The following is a 23150-nucleotide window of genomic DNA, read 5'->3' on the forward strand; positions in this document are numbered from 1 at the left end:
GGGACTGTCCGGCATTGCTGAAAGCCATTTTTAGTCAGGTCAACTTTGTGAGTCTGTGTTCAGGATAAATGGCTCACAAGCCAACTCAGATTTGCAGAGTATATTTTGAAAATCATCATGAGCTCTATTTCAAAACAGACTGAGCAGGGAGAGTATTTTTCATTTAAAAAAACCTCAAAGCTTCGCATCATCTGCTGTCTTATTAAGGAATTCAAGATGCTTTTTGTGGCTCTGAGGTTTTGACTTCTGATAAGTAGCAACTGGGATGTTCCTGAATACATTTCAGTGCTGGATACATTTGGTCCTTCCTCTCTTGGATGCCTTTGCTTCTTCCCTGATAACAAAAGCTTTCCATCTGAGGCACTTTATCCAATTTATCCTTTTTTCTCTTCCACCAACAAAAAGGACGAAAAAAAAAATTACTAAGAGATTATCATGACTGGGCTGCTGTCCCAGGCTGGCAGTCCCTAGCTCTGATGTTTCAGGCAACAAGGAGATTTTCAGGAAGTAATTTCTAGAGGAGATCCTCAATCTGTAGTCCTCACCACATGTATGTTTCCTTCAGTACTTTACAGGTGCCACTAGTGCCTTCGTAAAAGTAGTAAGATTTCGGAACGGGGGCCCTAGCTCCACAAGTTATACCAATGCACTGCTCCGTGTCCTCGCACCACATCATATCCAAAGGCATTTAGAGTTATGCGAGTTCCCTGGTGATGCAGATGGAGGAATGATAGCAGATCTAGTGGGGCACTATGAGCTAGCTTTAGGACCAGCAGCGGCAAAGACCTTGGTACAGGAGAAAAACTCCTTTGGAATCCAAGCAAACTTTAGGGTAGCTGGGACTGGGTCTGTGGTCCTGTTGCCAGGACTACGCTGGTATTGGTACCCAACCCAGCCAGTCTAGCACCAAACATTTTGTTGCTAAAAACTCTGGTGATGCCTTGCTGCAGAAATAGCCACCCAGCACAGATCCCCAGGCAAGGGCTGTACCAAGGACTAGATGGCAGGGTGCCCGTGCATCAGCTGAGGTCAGGTCACAGGGAGCAGGTGGGCAAGGCAGAGCAGAAAAAAAGAAATGCCTATGTTTTACAAATAGGGGCACTGAGACACAGGGAAAATAGGCGGTTAGCATATAATCCTACGGGAGTGTTGAGATAGAACTGGGGATTGAGCAAGTTCTCCAAAGTCTGGACCCTGGTCAAGGTGTCAGCCCTTCACACCTGAACACATACAAACACACACAGCCTCTCTGGCATCTGCCCTGTGGGAAGCAAGAAATTTAATATTTATCTCTTAAAGACTCCTTCTTGGCAAATAAAATCATGAATATCCGTACAGCACTTTAAGAGCCTGGAACAGAAGGCTCCATCAAAGCACTGCATTAATAGTTTGTTTGTTTTTGAAAAAGGGAACAGATGGACAAAATCTTGGAAAAAGAAAGAGAAGCAAGATGTGATTCTGTGTTGTAAAATCCCTTTCCGTCTTCCAGAAGTGACTAACGCCCTCCACTTGGTGCTACTGTACAACAGAGATAAAAGGTAATGGGTTTGCTAGGTGGTTTTTTTTTTTCCAGTATGTGTAGAAATCTCTTTATCAAGCAAAGCTACAGACTGCTGATCCCACTCTCCACCGTTTTAATGAAAACTTGATGTAAAGTTGCCAATTGATAAAGCCATTCCTGGCATTCTTTTATTCCATTATCTCCCTTGTTCTTGGGGAAGTGATGAGGCATTGTCAGGCACAGAGTGCCTCGATGCTGGATTGCAGGGGGCACCTCACAGCAGCTCTCAACAGAAAGCTCTACAAAGATAGATTTCCACTGACAGATCATTCTGCACCACTCAAGATAGACTCAAGCTGACTTGCTTTTTCCTATGCTACTCGAGGCCTTACTTACTTCAGAGCACCTTTGTTGTACTACTCCCTGTGGATGTTCCCAGAAAGCAAAGCCAATTTGTCCTGGGTTCATCACAGATTTGCTTTTAGAGCTGCAAAAAACCTGTAGCACCAAACTCGGGACATATCTTCACCTGCAAATTATCTTATGACACAACAGGACAAGTGATGGTCACTTGAAAGCACACAAGATAAGGAACAGAGCCGAATTTTCCTGCTTCCATATGCCTGTGCTTGCAACGAGGCAGCCTTCACTTTGTGTTGGCACCAAGTATTCTCCTTAAGAAATAGATAAGCACTCTCAGTTCAACAGAACAGAGTTGGGTCCAACAGCAAGCAAACATCTTCACAGCTATTGAGGTAGTTTTTCATTAATACCCGCATAGCTCCTGACAGTTTCCAAAGCAATTTTTAAAGTCAGAAACCTGCCTCAGCCCCATCCAGCCCTTCAACAGGCAGGTGAGCTGCATGATAGGTACAAGGTGTGCATATTCAGTCCAACGGGAGATTTTGAAGTGTTACAGCACAGCATGGTTTCCAGTCAGAAAGGAATCACGCTGCAATATCCTCCAGAAAAAAAAAATTCCAACCAGCTATATTTTTTGATTACCAAACATAACTCATATATATATATGTGTATTTACGCATGTGTTTATGTGGAAGGCCATTGCAATTGAAATTGAAAAGTTTCATTAAAAATAATGATAACTGGATGTTGTGAGAACCTTTTCCTGTATAACAACAAAACTGAGATGTGAATGAATAAAAATACGACTTTTATAGCTTTTCAGTTCTTTCCACCAAAAGGCTCAGCTGCAAGTACAAAAAGCCGGTATAAATCCACAAAAGAGAAGGCAGCAGGAGACAGATACAAATGCTCTTTCTCTAGCAAAGGGTGCCACGGAGCTCCCGATGGCAGAAGTCCTGAGTGTGGGACTCCCCTCAGGACACCAGTTTGGCACCCTCATGTCTTAGCAGGGGCTGGAGCACAGCACTGACTGGCTGACAAACAACCATCACTCCCATCTTTCTACAAGACATGGGATTTCTAGGAATCAGCAAGTTCTTGCTGCTGACTTGAGAAATTTGATCAGATGTGGTTTGAGATGGTACAGCCAGGTCTGAGTGTTTTTGCTGTTGAATGTACTAGCTGGAGCACAGAACTAGATTTCAATCTGGTATAAATCACCTGACTTCACTGAAGCACATTAATTACCCTTTACACAAGGTTTAAGCACCACATCATCGTGGGCAGAATTTGCCTAGCAGTGCCCAGCTACTCCAAAGATTAAGAGGAGTATTAGATTCAGGCATTGTTCAGGAAGGCCAGAGCCACAGAGGTGCTGGAATTGGTGACAATCAGAATATCTTCATGCGCCTCAATGTGATGATAGCTGGTTGGGAAGAGGTGTGCTTTACTGTATGTCCCATCCCTTCCAACCCTTCCTGCCATCCCCAACAGGAGCACACTGGCAAACAGCTTGTGTAAGGAGCATCCCTGGTCTCCACAGACCCTTGCAGAGCTGTGAAGAGTTTGACATTGCCATTGCAAATCCTTTGGGAGAGGCAACAGCAAGAGCATAAGACCACTGCTTGGCACTTGGGAAGGAACTAAACGATTCAAACAGGAAAACACTGAAAATCCTCACAGCAGCGTACGTTTACGCTTTGAGACCTTAGGTTGTTCACAAGCACAAGGAGATGAACCGCGGTCCTGAGCTGCTTTCCTGACCCTCCGCAGCGAAAGGCATTGCAGTCAGGGATAGAATTCCCTTTTTAATGCAAGAGACGGTTCCCTCTGACCCCGCCAAGGAGCTATGCTGGGAAAGCAGAGGTTTCTCCTCCGGCGGCTGCGAGGAGCGGCGCCGCGGGCCAGGCGTTCAGCACCAGCGGGAAGGGGAAAGCACAGCCGGGACGCGGCCGCGGGGCAGGGGCGCAGCCACCGCCTCCCGGGAGCACGACCGGGGGACGAGAAGGGAAAGTCAGGTTGCTGGAAGAAAACACGTCCTGGGAGTTTATCAGGTTCGTCTTAAGACTACTTCAGGTTGTTAGGTTTCGGTTTGGCTTTGTAGTCCCAGTAGTTCTGCTGGGAACTGCTCTCCGGCTGCTTTTCTGGAGCAGCGCTGCTGAGGTCAGGACAGAGCAGGAATGCTGCCTTGACCCCACGCTGTGTTCTAACACACAGAAGCAATGTTTATACAGAATAGAGCTCAAGCTGCATGTGTGAAGGGAGGCAAGGTGCAAATCAACGGCAGATCTTCTGCCAAGGCAACGGAGCAAGAAAACATCTGAGTGTGTTACATGCATGGCACGGATGGGATGAGTGTTTCACGTACAGCTAGTTACAGATCCACTTCTGTCCACACCAGGATCAAAGACTTATTACAACAAAGAGCTTTATAAAACAGAGATGCAATGCCTGCTCCAGGGTGCTCGCGCTCTACGTACAGGTCTCTGGTGTGAGGAGAATTTTGCTGTGCAGGCTGGACTAAGTTACCCATTATCTGTGTCAGCAAAGTGGGGATTGCTGTACTCCGAGATCCTTGGATGAAGATCATCACTCAATACCAAATTCTTTGCAGTCCCATTTCACCATCTGATTTCTGCAGCAGTCAGTACTCTATATAGAAATGTCATTCGCTTCATCTCACAAATCCACTGATGAGCTGTTACAGGCCCAGATGCCAAGCTTTACAGCAAGAAAAAGAGAATTAAGGTATTTTGTGGTAGTTGCTTTGTATTTTGTTTAATATAAAAATAAAATAGCCATTTCCCTGTTAGAAATGTAAAGAGAGAGCACTGAGCTAGTGGATGGATCTTCTTTAAACCAGATTAAAAGGACTGTCCATACCAGCAGAAAAGAAATGTTTTGGTTCTTCTAATCAGCAGTAGAAAGGAGGGATGGGGAGAGCTCAGGTGCTGGCACGTCCATGAAAGGATGGACACAGCCACTACAGTGTCAGAGATAGAGCACTGTTAGCCCTGGCCTCACAAAAATCATTGGTTAAGGCACTAAAAGAATTTAAAATAAAGGAAAATACAAATACTTTGCCCTGACTGGTCTTGTAATCTTACCTGTGTGCTTTCCCTCAGCCACAATGAGTATTAGAGAAGAAGCTTTAATAAAGATATTTACCCCCTATATTCCAGGAGCAGGGTCCCAACAGGAGACAGAAGAGGGATGATAAAGTGGCAGGAGCTGTGTGTGCTGGGAGATAATCTTACTTCACTTACTCTAGCAACTGCCAAGGGACAAGAAAAGCAGCAATTAATTATGATCATATTTTTTGAAAACTTCTTTTTGCTTTGAGAGTTCACTGTTGGTGAAGGAGCCAAGGTTTTTAATTTTAGTGTACGGCTTTCGCTTTGACATTGCCCAGCCCTGAACACGTGAAATCACCTCTATAACAGATGATGTAGCAGGGTGTGTGCTGGGGGCTCTCTGGCATAGGTCCAGCCCCTTCCCCCCCAGGTGTCATGCCAAATCTCTGAGCAGACTTTTTCATTTTCCCTGCACAGTCCAAGCATATGCAAAGGGGTGGGGAAACAACCTCCTGCTGCTTCTATAACTGAGCGCAGCAACAGAAAAACCTCATTCTCTCTCCTTTTATGTTGCCCATAAAGCTCCAAATGTTGCTCTTAAATGGAGTCCCCCCCTCATGCATATAATTGAGTGAATGATTTCTCAGCCACCTGCATTATGATATTACTGGCCCAAATGTTGCCTGTTTCCTATGTTAAAGCACTTTTTGCTGAGTTTTCAGCCGCTGCTATGCATGAATTTTCCAGAGCTAGAGCAAGCATAGACAGCAAGCAGTGTAGGACAATTAATATTTCCAGTTAACCACATTAACTTCATTGTGCGTCAAGTAGACAAGAACACAAGATTCAGATTGACATCACTTGCTGCTTTCTTAACAATCCTGCAAATCCTGTGTGCTCTCCTTTTCTGAGAGCCTACATACAGGAATAAAAACCCCAACAGATCCAGAGTTAATTCATTAGCACCACGCTTGAGTGAATTCAACAGCTCCCTGACAGCGATGCGTAGGAAGGCTGGCTTCCTCTTGCTCCTGCCAGCCTGGATTTGCTGATGTCTAATAATGCAGCTGAACTCATTTTGCAACTTTAGCTGTTGTAGGATTTCCCCTTCCTTCAGAAACCAGTTTGCAAATCCAGGTAGAAATTAAAAGTGTCCTTTACCTCATTTCTGCGTTATTTTACTTCGTTTATAGATATTTTCATTGATTGCTTATTAAAACATCACATGAGCATCACGGTCCGGCTTTCAAAGATGTTAGGAAGACAGAAGAAAACCGTAGCAATTTCTGTTCTACAAATGGGGAAACTTCGGCACCAAATGGTCATGAGACATCCCAACACTCACACAGATCACCAGAGGCAGCTTCAGTTTTTCCCAGTTTGGTGCTCTAATGTGCCAATAGCTACATTGTCTGATACTTGGGAAAAAAGGAATAAAACGATAACAGTTCTGTGATAAGATTACCCCCCGCTTTGTCCCCCCTGTTGAATATAATGCTTTGAGAAACAGTAAGGTGCAAGTATGGAGAGAAAGCTGGAGTTCCTCCTAGATCATTAAAACTGAAAGTTGCATAAAAAAAATACTTTTTGCAGCATTTCTCATAAGGACATGGATTTAAGTTCAAAGCCTGCTGTTAGTTACCAAATTGTTTCTTGGGGCAAAACAACCAAACAAAGAACAATTTAAGCAAGGAAGACTCTCCTCTTTCATGCATGGCTGTGCCACCTCCAAGACAGACAACTCAGGGCAAATCAGACCAACTGCACCCACAAACAACAACAAAAAAACCCATCTTGAAGCCTGCATGCATCACTGCCACCCCACGCTGACCACTCATTCCTCTATTCCTGAAAAAAACTTGGCTTGCATGGACATTGAAGAATGGGGATCTCTCTTCCCCCAGTCTCCAGCTGGAGTGTATTTCCCACCATACAATGCAATCAGCCCAGGGGTCCTCCTGGGGAAGAGGCCAGAGTGTCTCGGGAAAGACTGGGATTCACGCATGAGCCTGCCTCAAAGGAGGCTGCAGTGCCCAACCCTGGCTCCCCCAAAAGCCTCTGCTGCTTTTCCACAGGGAAAATATTTTTCATCTGAGACATACCAGTTTAATTTCTACCAACAATCAGCTATTGGAGCAGATAAAAGTTTTCTTATTTTTTTTTTTTTAGTCTGCTCTGTCTAGCTGCGTTTTTATACTTCATCAGACTTAGCAAAGCCACCCTCAGTACATCATAACCATGCATTAGATAATGATCTAGCTGTACTCGTATTTTGCTGTCTTCCTGGCTAGTTTAAATGGATGTTTTGATTCCTGGCAAATTCGCAAAATAGGTGGCAAGGGGTAAATATGCAGTACTTAACATGCAAAGCAAAATCAAGGACATGTTGATCTTGGTTTGGCTTTGCATTGCTCAGTGTAAACAACGTTCTGCGACTTCCATAAAGGAAAGCTAAAAATGAAGGCGTATGACCTCTTTTTGTCCAGCTTTTGTGCCTGCCTGTGTTAGGCTTTAACCCCTTCCTGTTGCTGTGTAGACAATTTCTTCCAGGTTCAGTAAGGTTTATGGCAAGAGCTCTCACCCCATCCAAAATGATCTACTCTCCTTCTTAGTGAAGAAATAGAGACAGGTTACAAGAAGTGAAAAAGATGCGGTAATCCTGCCTTAGCCTCTGCCTGGTGATGCTGAATTACATCCTATAATATGTCTTCCAGAGCAGACCCTATTATTTGAAGAGACGGGACACTGAACGGATGCTACAAGTATTTGTGACCCAGCCCACGCACTGCCCCGGATGTCATGAATTAATTGGCTGCTACAGGTAGTTTATTCCTTTCCCTCCTGGAAATTGCTACCCAAGTCCTGCATGGTCAGTAGCTGCTGCTTCTTAAGATGGTGCAAACTGTCTGTGAAAGGCTGGTTAATCACTCGGATGCCCATAGTACCGAAAACTGACACTGATCAGGGGGCAGCTGATTCCTGTCCTGGAGCACCCATTCTCTATGTGTTTTTGTCCTGTCCAATGTAACTAAGGACACTCACTGAAACCTTTGACAACTTTTCACCTCGACTTGGGATAGTGACTTCTGCAGCCTAATATACACCCCTCCACTAAACACTGAATCTGTTTTGATTTTAAAGAGAAATACGGTAGAGAAATGACTCTTCCACAAATAAAAACAATGTGTTCCAGCTTCATTTTCAAAGACTAACAAAGCACAGCAGACACTTACTGCTGTAACTCTTTGGCTGTAACTCTAATCCCCCGTCTGAGAAGCAGAGCAGCACCAGTCCCAGCTTTGGCAGGAGGTGCCAATGAAGGCAGCTCCTGGTTCAACCCCAGCAGAGCTGTGACAGGAAGGGGCAGCAAGGAGCCTGTGCTTGGCAAGGGTAGGGAGCAGGATATGCAGGTAGTAAGATCCTTGAGGGGTAGAAGGTTATTTGGAGATAAGATCCTATTAGGTGACTAATAGAAAAGAGGCCAAAAAAGGTGCATTTTTGTTCTGTGATGATCTGCAAGGCCTGGAAACCAGAAACAATTCCTTCTACCAGAAAATGCAATGAGGACAAGTGGAACAGGAGCACAGCAAAAGGAAGAGCAACTTTTATATTGGGATAAGAGTGAAGAGGGCAGGGAAATTATCGTGCATGGCATAGCACCCAAGGTGTGACTACCAAGCACATCTGAAGATGAAGAGCTAACTCTTGCTGTCCTTTCTCCCCGTGATGAGGGTCAGGGCTGAGCAGAAACACGTGTCATGGGTCATGTTCATGGCAGAGGCCACTGAGGATGGAAGAGGAGAAGAAAGCTGCAAGTGTGCACGAGGACAGCCAGGACTTGGCACCAGGAGCCATCACCCAATAAGGAAATGCTGTTTGCAACCAGCAAACAAAGGCAGGAGCTGGCAGCCAGCTCTGCCTGTCAAATCCTCGCCCTTCATACGGGGTTTGCAGAAAGCAGGAACACCCCCTGCAGCCTTCATGCTACTTTCCTTGGATCAAAGTATTGGGGCATCCAGGAGAGTGATCAGGGAAAGCAGCCATTTACCGGTAGTGTTATTTGCACAGTGATTTTGTCTGGGCAACAGGCACTAAGAGGCCAAGGCAGCTGTTGCCTGGAACTTTTTAATTAGGGGAAAATAAAGGTGATGTATGCAGCACAGCTTCTGAGCAAAGGAATCACAAGCACTTGCTCCAACCCTGCCCGCCCTTCTCCTACCACTACCACACTGGTCATGACTATGTCTTTGCACAGTCACCCGATGGACCCTGGCACCTCATGTTTTAGACGATAAAGGTAAAAAGAGGAAGGAAAATGAAAATAATTTCATAGGAAATAGAATTTCATAGAAATTCTATGAATATTCTATGAATTTCAATAGAAATTCATAGGAATCTTCGTAGGAAATAGAGCCACAGCACCACATGTTACTCTACTCTGGTGTACAGCAGCCAGTTTAGCTTCTAGAGCAATACTTACTTGTAACCATGGCCTGATGTTTTCTGAGAAATAAGCCTTATTTAGGTAAGAATTTCAGCTCCTGGGGCAGGGAGGATGCACATGTAGTTACTGAATTTTGCTCTTTATCCACATGATGAGCCAGAGATTACAGCAAGCTGAAGGTAAAGCCAGACCTGGCCCCTGAGCATATCATGGTCACTAGATTTTTTTTTTTCCTCCAGATAACAAACCTACATATCTAGCAGAATTAACACACTGAATCGCCAGACATAACCCAAACTCTAAATCACTTAAAACAAATACAGGGGTTACTTTTATACTTTAGTACTAAAACAGTCCAGTCCCACTGCTCCCAGCTCCCATCCCATGCCGTAGGTGTCAGGGTCAGGCTCACTCCCACAGTGTGAGGAAGGCTGCCAGGAGCCTCGCTGGCAGCCAGCCCTTGAGCTGCACTGGGCAGGCTCCTGCTGAGCTGCCTCACCTTCTGCATGTAGGGCCAGAAACCTCCTGAGGATTCACACAGCGGACAGGAGGAACAATATTAAGATGAGAGGTCTAGCCCACACTGGCAGCTTGTTTCCTCCCCCACCCCTAAACTCTGATTTGGGTTAACTACCAGATTTCTGCCTTAACTACCAGATTTCTGCCTTAACTACCAGATTTCTGCCTTAACCACAACCACCAGATGCACCTCAGATGAAACCCAGACCCTCATACAGTTTCCCAGCTGAACTTCCTTCCAGCTCAGACACCGCCTCACTCAGCAAGTCCCTGGTCACCTTGTAGAGATACCATGAAATCACAGTTATTACGATTCGCCTTTTCTTACCTGGCCATCAAGTCTGGGCTACTGAAAGTTAATAGCTTCAACGCATCCTCATGCTGCATCCTCTCCCTGCAGCAACTTATGGCTGTATACCTTCCCTGCAGCCTTTTTTTACCCCACCACTAGACCTGCAGTAAGGGGACCTCTCTCCTGCCCAGGAAGACCCCAGCAGTGACTGTGCCGCCCCAGACTTTCATCCTGCCTGTGCCCCATCCCTCCCTCCATTCTGCCCATAAGCCATCACCTCCTTTCTTCTCAGCCTGCTGGGCTCTTACAAGCCCATGACAACACTCTGGCCCATGTGGGATTTGGGGCAGTCTTCTGCACCAAAAGCCCAAGTCACAGGACTTTATTCTCTTACCATTCTCAGCCCACCTCTCAGCAAATGGCAGTCCCCACCTGGCAGGCAGCCTACTCCCCTCTGTTTTGACAGCATTATCAGCAAAGCACCCAAGGCTAAATAAGTACAAGCATCAAGATACAAGTTCAAGGTATATGGAGTACGTAATACACCTTCCTGGGAGAAGGTAGGCTGCTTCCCAAACACACACATCCATCTCCCAAGTAGGAGGAGAAGCTGCGAGACACACAGATTTCTTTTTCTTCACCCTAGTGAAGGGCCCAGCTGACTTCTGTCAGTTGCCCTTGTTTGTGGCAGTGGGTAACACCAACCCTGAGCAGCGGGTTGAGGAAAGCAGAGTTACTACCTTCGCCCTGCCGCATCTTATCCTCCACCTTCCCCATTGGGACACACTATGGTGTTGCGTCCTGCCCTGACATGGGCAGCTGCCTACAGATGCCACTGCCATCCAGATAATCAGTGATTATTACTATGACAGTCTCTGAACATCGCTACCCAGAGGAAAACTTGGAGTATATATTAGGCCATGGCAGTTTCTGAGAGCACAAACTGGGACTGTGGTCCCTCATTCCCATGGTCCAGGCAGGAAGAGAAAAATAAGTCCCTTGCACCTGTCAGCGAGCCCTGTTGCCAGCAGAGAGGAGCTGCATTTGATTATTATTTTTTTTTCTTAACAGCTCAGTAGATCATGGCAGCAGACAACAATGTGCTCACTCCACAAGACACAGAATTTGACAGGCAAAACAACCTGCCAGTTACTTATCATTAGTGCAAATGACTGATTTTTCGGTTCACTGGCAGTTCAGAATAATCTGAAGGTTTTATTCTGAGTCAAACTGAAGAATTTTTTTTTCGGAACATTCAGCTCACCTTGATATTTCACATTTCTTCTCCAATCTCTTTAAAAAGAAACTTTTTATTCTCTTTTAAAAACTGCAAAAAAGAGAATGCTTCATTTCATCCAAAACTCTAGTAGTTTAACTTCCAGCTAAAAAAGGGGACATTCAAGAGGAGATATTTCTCCCAGTAAAGAGGAAATTCTGGTCAGTTGAAACGCCAGATTTTCCTTGGACAAAGCCCTTTTATGAAAATTTTGGAACAGCCTTAGCCTGCCTTCCCTCCCCCTCCCCCTCCTGCCCCATCATGCTGCAAAGGCCGTCTCCCACATCTATTTTCTGTAGACTCAGAGATCAGCAGTCAAAAGGGAAAAGGCTGCTCATTTCCCATCGCTCTTCTCCCTCACTCCCAACAGCGTCCCCGAGACCTTTTGCACATCAACAGAATCCCTCATCCCTGACTATTTTGGCCATCCAGAGCCAGCCTTATGCCATCCACTGGCTTGGAAATAAAAACACATTGAAGAGTCAACCAAGGGGAAAAAAAAAAAAAAGCAGTAGGTGTGCAGGCCAACCCTGCAGGTGCTTCTGCAATTGAGTCTTGGCTCAGGGCAGTAAGTATTAGTGACTTTTAATTTCCTCTGTCCCCAGGCATCCTGGATAATATCACTCAGATAGCACTGATTCAACTCCCAACCTGGCAGACAGTGCTGGGTGTCCCACCACGCTCCATTGAGTACCGTAAGCTTCGCATAAGCCTGCTAAGCCACTAGGCTAGTTTGGCGAGCCATTTAATAACACTGAACATGCTTTTCTCTACAACTTTGCAAGGAGGGGAGGAATCTACTGCCAGGGGATTAAAGACCCCCAAACAGATTTTAAACACAAATTGAATTTTTTAATTGGACTGGAGTGCTGAAGCATATTCAGATCTTGACCTGAAATCAGATCAGAAAGGAGAAGTAGGAAGTCAGTTGGCTCTGGAGATTTTTAGGGGGGCACAAGTGCCTTTAGTAACTGATTCTGCAAGTTAATAGCTTGGTTAGGGGAGGGAATAGGCTAAAGATGATACCAAGGAGTTGAAGTTTTAGACCAGTTTGCTTTGAAACAAGAGTTAATATCACAGGAATATCACAACTGGAACAGGAGGTTGGAAACACTCAGTGATTAATACATTTAATCTCTTGCTATTGCAAATATTCTCTTCTTGTAATTGTGACAATTTTGATGTTCGTCAAGCCACATCCTTGGGCAGGAGTTTCTTGCATTTGTTGTTCCTACTGAGAAGCAATTTCAAAATCCAAAGGTTAGAAACTTTCTCCTAATTAGCAGCCCAAGACCCTGTTAGCAAATAACATTCTCCTTCAGCTTTAGCAGCCATTCTCTTCATCTCTTTAGGAACAACCCACCAAGAGAGTCCAGACCTGAATGGCAACAAGGATAGTTGGTGCCTATCAATCAGCTGCTGGTTACCCTGAAAAAAGTTCTGAACCATTACTTCATCTCCAGCTGCCCAGAGCAGCACTTTCTGCTGTAGTTTGCCCCAGTGATCTGGAAAACCTACATATGGCAGACTGTAGGGTGGGTACCAGTTGTTACGGGGGTCCCACTGCTGTTCAGAGCAAGGACAGGATTTAGTGCCAAGGCAGAGTGGGCTTCACAGGTCTCATGGGCAAACTTCTCAAGCAGCCCCAAGCTGAGTTGTCCAAGCCAGGCAGCTGCACTGCCACCGTGCACCACCTCCCATCTCATTCTTGTTCTCTGCCTCAGCTGCACATGGGTGCACATTTCTAAAGGTGTTGAGTGGAGCTGAACCAAGCCAAGAGTTTGCACGTGGCTTCCTGGAGCTGCTTTGAGAATTGCAGGCTCCAGGCAGAATTTCAGATCTACATCTCAAGTTCAGCGCTTCACCAAAGGATCAACAAGAACATCTTTGTGAGTGTCCAAGAGTCACCGAGTTGCAAAGAGCTTAAGCATTTGGCTGCTACTGGGAATCCTACTCTGATGTTTATTCAAGTCATGACCTGAGCACCCACAGCTCCGATTTGCAGACAACAGGAACCACGAGCAGTCGGCATTTTTGAGCATCTTCGATCTGTTAACTGACATTTTCTGAAGATGAAAAGCTTTTGGGTTGACTGCTCAGGAGAGAAAGCCCCCTGCCCCCCAGCCAGCTCCTGCCTGGGCCTTGGCAGTGGGCCCAGACAACATCAACAAGCTCCGAGCCTGACTTGTAGCGCTATCCGAGACAGTGAAGAAAGCGGAAACTCCCATGACACCATTCATATTCAGGTCTTGTTGATGAAGCTACCAGTCATTAATGCCAAGAACAGCAGAGATTTTTTTTTTTTTTTACACCACGTGTGCTTCAAAATTCATGTCAACAGGCAGAGTAGCATCTTTCACATAGCTCCTTAAAACACCTCTGTGCCACAGGCCTACCCTTCACACCCATCTGGCAGCAGGCTGGCCCACGGCAAGGCACAGCTTCCTCCTCATTTCATCCTCCTCCAACACTCCCATTTGCGTTTTGTCCACTTGTTGCATCCTGTCTAATTCCTGTTCAGGCGTTCGTCAGGGAGGGGAGGGTTGTTTTTGCTACTTGTCTGTGCTGCACCCAAAGTAATGAGCCCAGAACCTTTATGCGATCTCCTACCCGATACTCTGCTTGAAGCTGGGACTACAAGGAAGATTTTCCTTTCATCCCCCCTTGACAACCAAGTGGAAAACACCCAATTTTAGCAAAACAAAGCTAATTGGGAAATGTACTTCAGGATCCGTCCAAAACGTTTAGTTTGACAAGTAAAATTCTAGGGTTGGAGTTATTTAACTTTGCCCTCCCCCTTTCCACACTTCCAAACTAAAGTTCCGCACGCAGAAAAATATCCTTTTGAAACAGAAGTCAAAATGCTTTCTGCAAGCTATGGGAAAATGGTTGATGTCAACATCCCTATTCTTCCCTTGACCAAAACTCAAACCATATTTGACACTAAGGAGCAAATAGGCTGGGCCTTACATAAGCAGTTTTGGGGCAAATTTACTGCTCGTTCACAAACTCTGGCCAGTTCTCCATGCAAAGTAATACAAACCACGACTTCAGGTCATTTGTGACCTTGGCCTTATTCGAAGCAAATGAGAACCTAATGCTTACAGATTCTGAGTCTTAATCCGCAAACATCCAAAACCTCACTTTGTTTACTCAGTATTAAAAAAAAATAAGGGTTTTCCTTTCTCCCCGCCCCCCCCCCCCCTTTACAAAAAAATCCTTCCTGCCTTTGGACAGGCTGACATTGTGTGTGTCCTTGAGTGTGTTCAAAAGCAAGGCAGAGTGTTCCTTTCTCATTACATGGCTTGGCTTATCAGCCCAGCAAAGGTTTGGGTTTCAGGTGTGGCTCTGTGCCAGGTGCGACAGGCCACTCACCATTCACACAGCACAGAGGCAGGGGTATGAAGCATACATAGGCTTGCACTTTATCACAAGCACCAGAAAACCATGCTCTCACCTGCTGACCCTCACAGACGAGCAAACCTGTAAGCCTCTAGCCCCAGAAGATGGATCAGGAGGAATTAAATTATATTTAGCAGGTTGATTGAGAGATATTATGTGCTTTGCCCACTGAAAGCAGGACTGAATTCTCAGCTGTATTTCAATTTCACTGCTCTATGTCCAAAATCCATAGAGAAGAAGGGCTGATAAAACGTTTGCTTCGAATGTACTATCAAGAGCATTAATGCAGAGATTTTACCTCGTAAAGTGGATTGGAAATTATTTACAAGTAAAGGACCAACAAGGAAATAGTTCCTAGACAGGGTGATGAGCTGGGTGTGCTAGATAATGCCACTGCAGAAACAGGCTGCATCTTACATTACCCATAAAAACATAGAATCATAGAATTGTTAGGGTTGGAAGGGACCTTAAAGATCATCTAGTTCCAACCCCCCTGCCATGGGCAGGGACACCTCCCACTAGACCAGGTTGCTCAGAGCCCCATCCAGTCTGGCCTTAAAAACTTCCAGGGATGGGGCTTCCACCATCTCTGGGCAACCTGTTCCAGTGTCTCACCACCCTCATGGTGAAGAACTTCCTAACGTCCAGTCTGAATTGTCCTATCTCTAGTTTTAATCCATTCCCTCTAGTCCTACCATTACCCGACATCCTAAAAAGTCCCTCCCCAGCTTTCTTGTAGGCCCCCTTAAGATACTGGTAGGCCACTATAATGTCTCCTCGGAGCCTTCTCTTCTCCAGACTGAACAACCCCAGCTCTCTCAGTCTGTCTTCATAGGAGAGGTGCTCCAGCCCTCTGATCATCCTTGTGGCCCTTCTCTGGACACATTCCAGTACGCCTATATCTGTCTTGTAGTAGGCGCTCCAGAACTGGAGCCCATAGAATCCATTGAGGTGTCCTGTTACTGCACAATAGCAACAAAACAAACTGGTAACTCAGCTTCCACCTATTAATTTGGAAACTGCATACTGTATTTACATATAAATGTAAAATACTCTACATATGAACGGTTTTCATTTATGTCTCATAATGAAAATGGACTCCATATGCTGTCTGGATGTTCAACAAACCCCACAAGACCTTCTACCATTCTTTCTTGTGCTACTTTTTATTCACGTAATACCTCATGAGGTTTCTCAGAGGTTACTTCTAGGACCATTGAGAACATGTGTCTCCAGCAGGATTTGTAATGAACACTCCACATCTCTCTTCCAACAGTGAATCTTTAGAAACTATGCCCTAGTCTTCTTCAATTGCCCAAACAGGTGCGCCTTTGGGCGGCTAAAGTAGCCAAACAAGTCTTTGTCTGTAGCACATTGAAAAGTAGTGCCATTAGCCAAGAGGCCCCCTCTTTCTCCCAGCAGACCAACTCTTGCAGAAATGAAGGAGGGCTGGAGATAAGAAGGGGAAGTTCCTCCAGAGATGTGGTGCATGTAAGGCGACTGCAAGCTTTGAGAGGGCAGTGCAGCCAGTGGTAGCTTATCCAAGTTCCTAGTAATCCTTGCACTTTTTTGAATTGGGTGTCTCTCTACCCTGGAGAAGTTGCAAACATTTGCAGGCTCTAGGTAGCAGGTAGTTTTGGATGGTTAATTACGCCCTGCAGCTCCTCTTCACTCAGACTCAATTCATAGCCCTGAATTCACAGACTGAATTAATTTCCCTGATGCATAGCCTGGACCCAGCTCTTACAACAGGAGAACCTCAGGCACCAGGTGCTTCTGGTGCAAGTTTTCAGGTGACATGCCAGTTCAGCAAGACCTTCAGGATTTGCCAATGTTTTCACATGAGGCAGTCCTGAGCACTTACATGGTTACCTAGTCCCTTCCCACACCCTGGGGCAGGTTCAGCACTCCTAAAAACTTTCCTCAAGTCAAATCGTTCCCTGAAGCATTCAGGAGATACAAGAGCTCAAGTCACTTTTTATACAGTAGGTGCTGATGTGGCTGTCTTGATCATAGGAGCACAGTATCTTGCAGTCTTAGAGATGTTTACCATCACAATAGTCCCACAAGTTAGGGCAGTGCTGCTATTTCCATTGTACTGCTAGGGAACTGAGTCACAGCACTGATGTAACTTGCCTGAGGCAGAAGATGAAGTCTAGGGCAAAACAGGGAGCTGAGCACAAATCCCTCAAATTCCTGGCAGGCACTCTAAGCCCAGGCCATCCCAGTGGCCAGTCACGTTTGTGAAAACATCTGGCAGGGCTTTAAGTGGAGCGTCGAAGATTTTCACTCGCTTAAGCATGCATGGAAATGCCAGCCATACCTATTTGTGTGAATCTGCTGCAGCAGGATGGGATGCCATTGCATCACAGACCAAAAACATTCTGCACAACCATCGGGAAGAGAACCTGGTGCCAGGCATGGGATCACCAGGTGAACTGTGGGCAGCCAAGGAGCCTTCAGCACAAGCAACATCATGCAGCACCTGATCCAAAGCCCAACAGCAGCCATTGTCTCCAACATGCTTTGAACACACTTGTTCAAGTGATCACTCCACACCAGAGGTATTTGAGAGATCTGCTTTTGCATGTGGTAATGTCCAGCTGGCAAGAGATAACTATTAGACTTCTGCAGTGCCCTGCACACACTCCAAATCAAGCAAACGCAGAACTTAAAGGCATAAATCATAGCACAAATGTTTTCTCTTCCAAGATGAAGTTTAGCTCTTTTAAAATCCAACTCCAACGTAATGCTTAATAAAAGGTGCAGAACTGAACGTTACAAGCAATGCTCCTTGAGACTTTGAGATGCCCCCATTTGTTCAGAGAGCAGTCAAGAGATGACAGTGCTCCATCTCTGTCTGACTCCATGTCTTGGGGCTTTGTTTTCTCAGGACGGTGCTGAATGTGATGAACATTCTGTTGAAACTGATGGAAGGCATTGAGCACAACCGGGCTAAGCTCTTCTGCAGAAGGGTCCTAGCCACTAGGCACCATGGTGGGCTATGAGAGCTTTTACTTTTTATTTTACAAAGATAAAAACCCTGCCTGGAGTTTGTTCAGCTGGAAGATGAATGAAGTCACTGCACAAAAACCACCCACCACTGGCAGCAGCAGAGAGATAAAAGTTTCTAGAATTTGATTGCACCCTTTATTAAAACTTATCTTTAACCATCTCTCCGTCTATTGATTTCTAGCCAACTATTAACTAGCAATGACCTTAGTGGCTTGAAAATAACTGGGGAAGTCAAGTAAACATAGGGGAACCCAGCTGCATACAAAGAACCACAGTATTTACAGAGACCCTCTTTGCTTCTGCTCATTGCAATAAACTTGTGCTGAGTATTTTTCCATTTAAACATCTGAGTCAATGATCCAAGAAGCTGAGGGTGTGGACAAGCAACTGAGTATGCAGAGGAGCAGAAGGAAGGAACAGGAGCTAATTGTAATTGTGTCTAGAGCCTTGAATTAAAGTAATCTCAAGCAAAGTCAGAAGACAAAGGTTCAGGTTTTAGGAGCTTAGCTCCACTGACTAAGATTTCATGTATATTAAGCAGAAGCATTAATTCTACACAGATCAATTTGACTTTCTCAGGACATACCATTATACCATACCTAGTGGCAAAGAAAGACACTTCGTGTTGTTTAAGAAACTGATGAAAATGGGCTATAGGAGTTCTTTTAGAATGAGAAGCCAAGTATTTCATCATACACCTATATTGTATCATGCAAGCTCTTCCAGCCCTCTTCATTCTTCTTTTCATGATCTAAGAATTTACACCCTATGTCCTTTCACTCCATCAGCAGACCTACCCTAGTGTCCCCCACATTTCCCCTTCTCACAGGGCTCGGAGAGCTCCTCTGCAGTCACCATGACCTACCCCTTTTCCAGTCCAGTACCAATGGCATCCTCAAAACTTTCCCCCTTCCCAATATGCTCAGCTCCTTCCCGTGTCCTGTAACTATCAACTGGGAAAGCAGCAGCATTTACTGTGGCTTGTTTCAGACTATTTGTGCTCCAACTGGACACTCATCCAACTGACCAAAGAGTTCCTATAACTTCTGAAAATTCCCGGAGTCTTATATTCAGGGCACACCATTGCCTGATCATTGATTTTCAATAAGCTTTTAGTAACAACATTATTTGGCTTTCTGCTTCCCTGTTTAGACGGGATGAAGATGGTCAATAAGTTCTCAAATTTTTGAGGGAATACAATAAAGATACCAGTATTACTATTTTTTCAACAATTAACATTCTTACACACCACCTTCTGCACTACCTTGTTTTTGGCCTTGCTTAGAATGATGGTCAGAGCAGTAGTTCCTAAGAAAGTCTCTCAAAATCTTGCAAAAATACTGCAATGTGTAAGCCTGTTGATATAAATCCCGTCCTGGATCCAATAGCCAATCTGTGTGTGAGAGGAAAGTTAAACATATCCAAAACGGGGCCAATTGTGGTGACCATACAGATCAAAGTGGGAAATTCCAGAGAGAAATGTGGGATCCGTTGGGTTTCGAAAGTCAAACGTGGGTCTGTTTCTCCTTAAAGGAGAACAGAGGTGGGGGCATTCACACATCCAAGTTCACGAAGGGCATAGTCAGCTGTAGTGGAGCAAGAAAAGGCAACATCTCTTTAGTCATAGCCCCACAGTACAGAAGAAGCTCTTGCAAAATTCTGGTGCTTCCAGTTTGTGGGGAAAACCCTTTAGAAGAGCTTTGTGTGCTTTCTCATCCTCACCATAGGCAATCCAGGACTGCAGGGCAGCATGAATAAAAAATTCATTTGAGGCCAGAAGAGGAAGTGATCCAAATTCTTCTGAATTTGAAACCTAATGTAGAACTCTAAATATGTTGGCAATTCAGCCATCCACACAAATGATTATTTTTGGACTGACACTCAGATGATCTTCCAGCCATCCGTCCTCCTCAAAGAACTTTTGAACCTTTTGACTCAGTTTGGTCACAATTGAAAAAGTGGTAGAAATTTCAGCAACAAGGAGTGCCCGTAGGATTTGGGAGAACCCATGGAGGAGGGGAGGAGAGAGATCCAGATGAGTTCCCCACTGTGGGAAGGCACACAGTACACAACCCTTAGGAAACGGCCGCCTGGCCAAACAGCACGTGTGTCCTGGCTGGCCAACTAGCACTTGCACAGCTCTGTCCCAACTACAGCATTATGTTATCTTCTGTGTCGTTAAGTCACAGGAAGAACAGTGTGGAAAGAGCTGGGGTTATTATGGTAGAAACAGAAGTAGGATGAAAAGGCCAAAGGACAAAAATCCACAGGAGACTTCAGTAACTCTGGTGTTCAGGAAACAACAAGGCTCTTTCCCATCCCTTCATCTTCTTCCTGTGAAGGGTGAGATTACCCACCCTAAAGGCAGGAAGACACATACACCTCCCTCACCAGAAGAGGCATGGCGTTATAATAGCAGGGCTATTTTTTCCCCAGGAAAAAGGATGAAATCAGCTATTTACACTGGACAAATTACAAGCTCAGGAAAGCACACGAAGCACACAAAGAGAGCAGTTGTATCACAAATAAATATATGGTGGGGGGAACTTATTGATTAGCTTTGTAGACGCTGTTGCCCAATCAATAGCAATTTCTGGAAATGCCTGGTACTTATTTGGTGCAGCTTGTACAATGAGGATAAATAATAAGAGTACTTAAGGAGCGTGTCTCCTGACACCATTGCAGAGCCCTGTACAACGCAAAAACAGAACATGGTACAACAATTGCACAAGCCAGGACTAATCCACTACACCTCTAAAAAAAAGAAAAAAACCCACACAACAAGCACAAATCCAAACACAGCCACACTATCAAAATAAGCACCTGGATCCCAAAAGTATCTGCACAAGTTCCTGCTGCTCTTGCTGTCGATGACTGGCACTGAACCCAGGACCGTAAGAAACTCAGGTGTTTGCTATGCCCAGCTGGGCCAGCTGTGGGTCCTCCTAGAATCCCTGCTGTATGGAAGTACACAAGATCCACCCCTCCTCCCCAAATGACTGGACTGCTGTAGGGGTGCCCCTGAGCACAGTAAAAGCCCCAAATCTTAGGGGAGAAAAAAGGAGCAAAGCAGTTTTCCACAGCAGTTTGCCTTCCACAACCTCTCCATGCCAGCACCAGCCTCTGCCGTTCACAGCCCCCTGCCTCTTGGAGCCTGGGTTTGGACACATTGCTTTCTCTCTATGCCTTCCTTGCTCTCCTAGGGGACCTGGCCATGCTGGGACAGGGCATGGTCCCAATAGGGGCAGAAGGACCACAGAGAGACCACAGCACGTGCCGCAGGCACAATGGGAGTGCAGCAAGAGGCATGGAGAGCAAGAATCTCACCCGAGGGGCTGCAGGGAGCCCCTGGTTAACCCTGACCCAGGCTCCTGGATACACCACAGCCCTGCACTAAAAGTAGCACCTGATGGGAAGGAGGGAAAATCCACCTCAGCTCCCCAGAGGCTTCTCTGCTTCCCTTCTTCACAGATAGGAAGTTTGCTCACATTGTAACATGAGATCATAGCACAGGAAAGACTGAGGAACCAGACGCTCATTTAAGCTGCAGCTTTTTTACTGCAGCTGCCAAGGATAACGACGTTTGCATGAAACATGTTTACAGATATCGCTCACAGCCCTCCAGTGAGGTGGCCTGTGCAAGAGCTACTGGCCAGCTCATCATAACAAAGACTTTCACCCATCCCACTTACTTTAACCAGCTGCGTCACTCCAAACAAGACTGAGCAGGCAGCTTTCCTGTCTTCCCCACAGCATCCAACGCTGCCCATGCAACTGATGGCTGGTGGAAGAGGAGAGGGGAAAGGTGCTTACAACCTAATTCCTCATATAGATTTTTGGCTGCTAGCGTATTTGCTTGCAGATTGCTGCCAGCTGGGTGGTGATGGGACAGGATAGCTAGTCTTCTCACTGGGCATATCCCACAGGTGTTTCACTTAATGGGCCCTAATCACTTTTTGCATGAGCACAGCCTTTCTCAGGAGGTCTCAGGACACAGGTGTCTGGGGTAAATGCCGAAACTTTGTCTTCCCCGCAGGAGAAGTGTCACTTACTCCATCCCTCGATGAGGGCCTCCCTGGGACTGCGCTGGTTTGTAAATCGCAGCAGGATGAGAGGAGTTTGTGTGGAGTAGGAATGATTCATTTTTCTGCTCCTAAAATGTTGGTATTACTCACCAGAAAACTCCCCACGTATTCTGAGGGATTTCAGTGCTTTTTGCCTTTCGTTAACAGCTCATCTTGTTTGCTTCCTCGTCACAGCATCCTCCTCATAAGAACTTCCTGCATCCTTTGTCACCACCTCACAACATCGTCGCAGCAGCCAAACAGCCCGCGGAGGCTGGAAAAGCCATTAGGCAGTTAGTGATCACTTTGTCACTTAGAGAAGGCCACGTTAGCCTCCATGACTTCAGCCGGTGTTCACCAGCACCGTTAGGCATTGAGGTTGTGGGTTGCATGGATTTTCCTTGTGACTCAAAGCAATTTTCATTTACAGTCTAGAGCTGAGCACGCATTACCAAGGGGTGCATAAATGAAAGCCTTCAGGTTTATTGCACAAATGGGATTTGTACCCTTCCTTGAATTCCTGCGTCTTCTTGTAGGGAGTGCGCACATGCTGCTTTTTGTAGCATCACGATAGAGCCGGTATGGGGAATTAAAGACACAGCCAAGTTATTTCAGCTATCTGTGCCCTAGTTTCCCTAGCTGTAAAACATGTTTCCTTTGTATTGACCTTGAGGCTAAACTTTATAAATTTCTAGGCCTGGAGTTGCTACACACAAAAGACTGTACCAAAATAAAGACAATTTCTTGGGGACCTGGAAAAGAGAGAAAGGGAATATATTTAACTTAGGAGTGTTGTGGGAAATGTCTCCCTTTTACTTTCCCTCCATCCTACAAAATCTTAAAATTGCTCTTCTTGCTTTTTGTTGTAAATAATTGACGTGTGAAGTGCTGACTCATAAGTCTGGGGTTACAGGAAAGGAAACTTTGTTTCTTGGTTAAAAATTTAATTTCACAGCATAGGCAGCTTCCTCCAGGGCTGGCTGGCAAGTCCTTGGCCACATAGCACGCCCTGCAGACACCGACCATCCGCCGGTGGTAGGATTTCCCAGATGGTGTGGTCCTGCCTGTCCATCTGCAACAGGGGAACCCAAGCGCTGCCCCGCCAAGAGTTTGTCAATCCCATTTGAATGCAGCGGAGCATGGGGGAGCTCCCTTCCCTGGGTGCTAATGCAGAGGTAGGGCCACGTGAGCGTGCCAGGT

The 23150-nt window shown here is 45.7% G+C and overlaps 1 long non-coding RNA gene across 1 annotated transcript in view; it reads right to left on the reverse strand.

Annotated features, from left to right (window-relative positions):
• Positions 1 to 21696, reverse strand: part of LOC141745108 (uncharacterized) — a 39465-nt gene extending 17769 nt beyond the window's left edge. Inside the window, exon 1 of the long non-coding RNA XR_012587676.1 lies at positions 21579 to 21696. This is a non-coding gene — a long non-coding RNA (uncharacterized LOC141745108). The remainder of the gene's footprint in view (positions 1 to 21578) is intronic.
• Positions 21697 to 23150: the final 1454 nt, after the last annotated feature.

Source organism: Larus michahellis, chromosome 6, assembly GCF_964199755.1.
Source record: "Larus michahellis chromosome 6, bLarMic1.1, whole genome shotgun sequence".
Taxonomy (NCBI): Eukaryota; Metazoa; Chordata; class Aves; order Charadriiformes; family Laridae; genus Larus; species Larus michahellis.